General features: G+C 28.0%; 2 protein-coding genes across 3 annotated transcripts in view; one reads left to right on the top strand and one right to left on the bottom strand.

Annotated features, from left to right (window-relative positions):
* LOC108755549 (GPI transamidase component PIG-S) overlaps positions 1 to 7,887 on the top strand; it is a 30,532-nt gene that overhangs the window by 10,470 nt on the left and 12,175 nt on the right. The window lies entirely within an intron of this gene.
* Positions 1 to 7,887, bottom strand: part of LOC108755547 (protein I'm not dead yet) — an 18,768-nt gene that overhangs the window by 9,030 nt on the left and 1,851 nt on the right. The window lies entirely within an intron of this gene.

Raw genomic sequence — 7,887 nt, 5'->3', positions numbered from 1 at the left:
TCGGGCTTCACTTTAAAAGAAAATTAAAACAACACAGAGTATTCATTGTAACAATTTGCTATGATACGTTTTTTCCATCACTTGTTTGTGGATAAGTCAAATAAATCCTGCGTCTTCCCGGTTAGAGAGAGCGAGCACAATTACGGGCGGACGCACAAATCGAACGCCGATTAACTTTTTTTGTTAACTGTAACTTCTATGAGATATCATATTAGCCGAATAAAGTGTGAAGATCGATGGCCATCCTGCGATCTTGACTTGTGTGCTGCCGTTGTTTTACCGGGTTGCGGTCGAAGAGGAAGCTGATTCAAGAAGGACATCGCCGAGAAGGTCCCGTGGGACCCACTTCCAGGGGCGGAGGATGCAGATCGTATATTTCTTATTAATTTTTCTCTTGAGCTTACTAATTATGCCTTGCACTATCGACACCCATTTTGACAACGTCGTAATGAAGATGGTGCCGAGTTCTCCAGAAGAGAGAATTCTCTTTGAGGAAAGCAGAGTCCGGACTGGACTGCCACAACAGTAGCACCGCAAAAACAAGCAGCCCACTTTAGCAAGTAACGAGCTCATCGAGCTCAAGATTGTGCGAGGAATTGTCATAATCCGACTCGCGTGAGAGTGGGGATCTGGCTGCTAAAATAATAATCTACCGGTAATTTGGACCCATGCGACTATCATGTACCCATTGCGATTTGCTTTGTTTAAGTTTAAATAAACATAATTAAAATTTATTTTATAATTGTCTAATTCACAGCTTTTCCGTAATAAATTTAATCATGAATATCTTAATAACTATAGTCTACACTAAAGAAATACTCTTGAAAGCTAACAACATATTTTTAACTTAAATTACAATAAAATTTCTCCAGCATCTCACACACATATTGTAGTTGATATGACAAAATACATGAAAATAGCCATTTTGCAACTTTTAATCGCAAATTTCTCAAAATATTGACATGTAGAACAATTTGGAAAACGAATTTGTATTCGGCATCCAAAAAACTTCAGAAAATGACTAGTTTTTATATTTTTTTTTGTCGAACAATGTAATCGTTTAATTGCTCGTGCAGTTTTATATGATTTGTTTGTACATTGACCGATTTGAAAAAACAAGCACAATATGAATAAGATTGAGAATATTGTATTTTCACGGCCTTCGTGATTTTTTAATATATGCACATGCAGCTGTACTACAATGTCATTTCCGTTTATGTGACACCGCGGTTATGCGCTTCGTCTGTATTATACGCGCTCTTAATCAAAATGACACTGCGGTCTATACAGACTCTCCCATGGTCGTTTAACCCTGCGACATTTACATCAATAACAATACGTCGAGCTTATTGTTCCAAAGCGTGTGTTTTATAACCATTTAAAGATTATTGTACACACAATAAATTTTTCAGAATATATCTTGTGACATGTTGAAGGCACGCCCCTTCGATAAGGTAGTGCATGCTAAATGCAAACTGATACGTGATTTTTTTAATGCCACGAAAAATTTTGCGAAAAATTTCACGTAATCTAAATTTACATTATGTTTTGTACTGTTTTTCTATAGAAAGGACAAGGTATCAATATGTTAACAATTTTTTATTGAACATATTTTTCATGAATTTTTTAAATTCAGAATATTTAAATAGATATATTTAATAGATATATTTAAATAGATGTATCTACTTTGCTTTCGAAAATATTATAGCGTTGCCTTAACTGTGTTCATAAGCTCAAAATAAACTCTTTAATGTATTTATATTATATAGAAGCTTTTAATAATGTTGAATTATATGAATAATGTAAATGCTCGCTTTAAGAAAGGCATCTCTGATGATCTTGATCTTGAGATATATGTATATTGTCAAGAACACTCTTTTGAGTGATCTCCAAGAAGTTTCAGTCATTATTAACAAAAAAGTTCAATTTTATTTTGCATATCAATATCGTATTATTAGCATATTTGCATGCCTTATGCAGACACAGTATAAATCTGTATAAACCTATATGAAATCTCGTTTTGCGTTGTAAAGAGTATGTGTGACGCAGTGGATTTTGCCCCCTCCCCCTCCTCCTACGGTGGAAGACTCGATTATTAAAAGCTTGACACATAGGTTAAACTCAGGGAATGGAATTCGTTACGAGTTGTAACAAACTAAAGGCTATGGCACATAGAAAAATTTAAAACGTAAGACTTAAGCAGTAAGCAAATTGACCAATCACAGCAGAGACCATAAGACCATACGTAAGCAGTAGCGAATCCAACATGTTGATTTCCTTACTGCTTAAGTTTTACATTTTAGACTTCAGTTTTAGACTTCTTAAGTTTTATGTGCCATAGCTTTTACAGTTACGAGTTACTTTTTTGGGGAATTATAATTTTTTGTATTTTGAATCTATGTATTTATAATATAATTTTTACTTATTCAATCTTTAATCTTTAGATAGTATTCATAATTTGTTTTAATTTCAAGACCCTCTTAGTTCATTTATTATTAAATTTAAGCTATATAACTTATTATTTTTAAAAAGAAAAATCTTGATCCGAGCTTGATCTTTGTGCATAATATAATAATATGTTAGAATAAATTTGTATACATCAAATTCTTTAAACTTCGCGTCAATTACATTTTCTAACTTAAAAAGTAATCCTAATTAAAACTGGAATAGTAATATAATAAATTAAATTGACAAATAATTTAATGATATATTTACGTTGATAAGCAACTTAAAGTACTGTGAAAAATATCAGCTGGAGTTTCAAGATTTAATTGGCGTGTATAGATTGTAGAATTAGATATGTATTGTATTTATTCAAATGTTAAAGCTTAACTCTCTCGCGACGATATGAGAGAGAAATTACATACAATAAATTACTTGCTACATAAAACTTCATTTTTTAGCTTTTTTTTTTTAAATATAATAATTTCGTAATTTTGAAACCTGTAAAAAATATATGGTAATATTGAGATATCTGTCTGATATCTACGTCACGTAAAAGTATAAAATAATAAATAATTCCTGAAATATTTAGCTGTCGACTGTGTTGCAGCGCGTCTGTCGCAATTTTTGACAGCTGAGAAATTTACTACTATTTCAGGAATTATTTTACATTTTTATGTAATATATTAGATAGATATCTCTAGTTTGTCGCATATTTTACCGATTTTCGAATTATGAAATTATGTCTTTAAGAAAAAACTAAAAAATAAAGCTAATATTATTGTTGTGTATTGCTTTTATTAACATTTAAACAAAAATACATTTTTTAATTTTATTTTAGCACTTATTTTAAACTGATTTTGAAAAAGTAACGGAAAAATAACGGTAACTATGTGTTACTTCTAAAAATCAGTAACTAGTAACTTATTACTTTTAAAAAGTAACTTTCCATTCCCTGATTGAACCTTGCTAATTCGTAAAATAATATGTTTAAGAGTTGCTATTTTATAATATAGTTATTGTTGCTGTAATATTAGTAATAATAATTATATTTATAGTTCTATATATATATATATATATATATATACCAAAGGAAGATGTTAATATAAAAAAATAAGGTCATATACATGCAACAATATAGTTAATATGTTAAGGCTTTTTTAAACGAGCAATTATAATTTAACTCATAAAATAAAATTCGTTTTTTAGTTAAATAAATATAGCGCTATAAAATTTTCAAACGTTTCAACTTACAAAGTCTTTCTCAGTGATATATACAATAATATTTTTACATAACCCCTTACAAAGTCAACGAATTTACAATAATACAATAATAAAAATGATCGTTTTAGGCTAATTTTACATACTTATTTCTTCTTTTAGATATTGCGGATCGGAATAGATATCTAGTCAGAAGTTTGAAAATCCAACTTATAAAAGTGTGTTTTTCTAATTCTCCTCGGTTGTTATCGAGAATCCAGCTCAGTCAACAATGTCATAAAAAATGCGATAGTTCGATCGAGAATTTCTTTAACGACTATTCTACTGATAATCCTTTATGTATAATAAATGTCAATTTATAATTAAATGATTAATATAATTAATTAAATAATAATGAGAAGTTATGTTCACACTTACGCTAATTTATATAGAATAGTCTATTGAATCAAAATAAAAAAAACTGTCATCGTATATAATAAAACAGCTCTTGGTTGTCAGACGTTTTGAAATGGACTGATATTATAGGTCAGAGAATATATATCGTTAAGTTATGACATAAACAAGTATGTTCGAAAACGTTACAATCTTAATTAGCGTATGTCGTCAAGTATGTTAAAATAAGATCGATCGAACAATTTAGTTTATCATTAAATTTATGCCGTTTTTTTGCTCTTTTATTCTGAATCATTTTCAAAATGGTTCTTTTTCGGAAATTTGTCTCGTGATCTAAAATTTTGACGTTTTCCTGGTCAAAGCTGTGATTGGAACTAATAATGTGTTTCGTGACCACTGAATGTTTGGATTGATCTAATTTATTGCTACGATGCTCTTTTATTCTATTTCTGAAGCTGTTTCTTCATTTGTCCGATATAAGAGACGTCATAATCATTGCAATTGATTTTATAAATTACATTATTATTTTCTTGATGTTGGTTTTTATCTTTTTGTGTTTTTATCTTTAAATTTATCCAATTTGTTGAGATATCGATACCTTATCATAGTTTTTGTTTTATTTATTGTATTAGTAATTTTGTTCGTAATTGATCTAACGTAAGAAAAAATACAAACTTTTAAAAAAGCTTTGACATTAATTATATTGGGAAGATGTTAAGTTAGAGCCGTTTTTTGGCCAAAATGGAAAAGTTTTGAGATGTACAAGTTATATATCATTAATGGCTACTCAAGCGGATTCGAATGGTATATCGCATATCTTGGGAAAACATTAGAATCATGGGAAAATTCGCCTTTGAAGTTCTCTTCTTTAGATTTAGATCTAAAAAAGTGATTATATAGAATTTTTTCAATAAATACTACACATTTTTTTAGGTTGTATGGTAGTAACTGGATATATGATAACATATTAGAAGTGTTAGGCCTAATTGCACCAATGCAACCGAGCCTTAGAGGTATTAAAAGTATTAAAAAAAAAACAATAATGACGCTTTTCATGTTTTTATTAGGGCTGCCATTCCACTTTGGCGTTTTTCGTAACGCTCGTAATTATCATTTGTTCTTGTTTTTTAAACAAGGATGAAATGATTCTACAAGCGTTAAAAGCATCTACTAATACGCCTGCGTATTCTATTCCTACTATGCTTTCAGTATACATATAGAGATTATATCAAAATAATGCCACAGTGAATATAGTAATTGTATCTTATTGCGTTATACTTATGCGTTATAATTATAGCGTCTAATTATAGTTTTGCGAAATTTCTTTTCTCAAAAAGGTTTGTTTGCTTATTTAAATAATACAATTCTTATATATAATATAATAAAAAAATTGCTCAATTCTTGTATTATTTTTTCTTTTTTAATAAATGTGATAGCATAAAGATGATAAAATTTGTTTTGATTACTCTCATGTTCCCTTCTCCAAAATACGCAATATATTATTCGATTCTACTTGAGTAGCAATTTAATATGATGAATAATTTGTACATCTTGAAACTTTTTTATTTTGGCCGAAAAGCAATCCTAACTTAGCATCCTTCTTTATTAAAAGGGATGTGTCTTATGTCTGCAGGTATATCATGTATACATATACTGTATCTCTTGATAATTCTACACAAAAAATGTATAGTTACCCCCAAACAACTATAATATTATAATAACTATAGTATTATAAGGCGTTTTTAGGGTCATATAATATTATAATACTATAATATCATATAGCCCTAAAATGATTCTCATTTTCACATTTTTTTGTTAATATTGAAGTACTTAAATTTTGAAGATTTTCATTAATTGGACATTATATATAGTTAACACGTTGCATAAATTTTGCATTAATTAAAATAAATTTATTTTAATATAAATTTATATTTTGGAATAATGTTAATTTAAAGAAAGACGAAAATTGGATTTATTATCTACTTTTTTATCGTATATGCAGATGGTATGCGCGTGTTCGTGCATGCTACAGAAGCTAAGTTCGTGTAAAACAAATATAGCTAAACGCTTCGAAAAACCACCGACAGAAATAGATTCACTGCTAGTTCAACCTGTATTTCCAACATTATCAGTGAAGTCGGAGACATATTCACTTTATACACATATTCGATGAATTTATTATTAACGCTACTGTGTTGATTAATTTAATGTATTTGATGTATTAAGTTTTTTCAATATTTATTATTTTTCTACTCTATTTTCCATATCTATTATGACTTTATATTTTATTTGAATGTAAATATTATTATATTTTCCAAAATAATTTCCAGAAAGAGAAAGAGAAAAGGGGAAGGGGAAAGAGCGAAAGAATGTATGTATATATTAAATAAATCTTTCTATTTTGAATAGCATCTATGCTGCTATACGAAGGTAGTTCGAAAAAATTCTTGATCTGACGCCAAAAGTATCAAATTATTATAATTTTTTATAAATTTAATCTTGCAGAAGGCTACTGTTAAAATTTCGAACAAATATGTTTATTAGTGTCTTTGTTTCACTTATGTAAACTTTTCTTATTTTTTTTTAATAGATAAAGCCAAATATTACATAATTATAAAATACGTTTTATAAGGTTTAATATCAACATACATAAAAAAAATAAGTTTGATTCAACTTTGAAAGAAGCTTTACCATTGGTTTCAACTGTTAAGAAATGGACTATTGAATTTAAATATAGTCCATAAATGATGAAGATTATTTTAATTGTCCAAAAACCGACTAAAATTATTGAAGAAAAATCCATAATGCCGTGTTGAGTGACGAGTAAAAGTATGTGAGCTACCTCGCTCAGTTTGAGACGCATAAATATAGAACATCAAAAAAATCATAAAAATAAAATTAGAGATAGTGGTAGTTATCATTGTTATTTTTTACAGAATTTGTCTTGCAACATTATACATGTCATAAATCATATTTTGTTTATTTTAGTTTCTAAAAATAAAATATTCTATTATTTATAAATATTTTAAGGAAATTTTATTATAGTATTAATATACATATCGCAGAATTTTAAAAAGTAATATAATTGGAAAAAGTAATTGTGTCTAAATTATTTAATTTCATATGATATTTCTTTTAAATAATTTAGACACAATTATAAATGTAAAAGAATTTTTTTTAAATTGTGTCGAATTAATATTTTATTATCTCAATTTTAAAAAATACAATTATTAATAAATAAATTGTATTAAATTTTTAAAATTTTTATTATTAAAATATCTTAAAATCTTGTTATATTACTGCAGTTTTGCTAATTTCTGATATCATAATGGTATAATATATTCTACACACGTTTGCGATAGATTTAAAAATCTATCAGGATGTATGTACAATTGAAACATGAATTATCATGTCCAATCATTCTATTGTAATCAAATTCTTTTCTTTGATTCATCCGCAAGCGATGTTCGCGATGCGTGCAATGCATGCGATATGCCGTTATACGTTGCATGTAATGTAGCACAACCTATACGACGCGGATTATTAACTTCTACAGATTACAAGAAATTAAATTCTTCTCGTTGTCCCCGATTCGCATATAGAAGAATTCATTTGAATTGAAAGAGGCGCGACGCTGTCATCTATATAAAAATAGAAGACAAAGTAGTTTGCTTTATTCTTCTTTTTTTTTCTTTTGCGAGCAAAAATCTGTGAAACTTGATACCACATTGTGAGAAAAAAATTCGGTCTTGCTAAAATAACGAAAAAATTTATAACGATTCAATGCAATCTAATATCAATTATAAAAATACTGAAACAAATAACTATCCT

Source organism: Trachymyrmex septentrionalis, unplaced genomic scaffold (genome assembly GCF_001594115.1).
Source record: "Trachymyrmex septentrionalis isolate Tsep2-gDNA-1 unplaced genomic scaffold, Tsep1.0 scaffold88, whole genome shotgun sequence".
Classification (NCBI taxonomy): domain Eukaryota; kingdom Metazoa; phylum Arthropoda; class Insecta; order Hymenoptera; family Formicidae; genus Trachymyrmex; species Trachymyrmex septentrionalis.
This window is presented reverse-complemented; position numbering and strand designations above follow the sequence as displayed.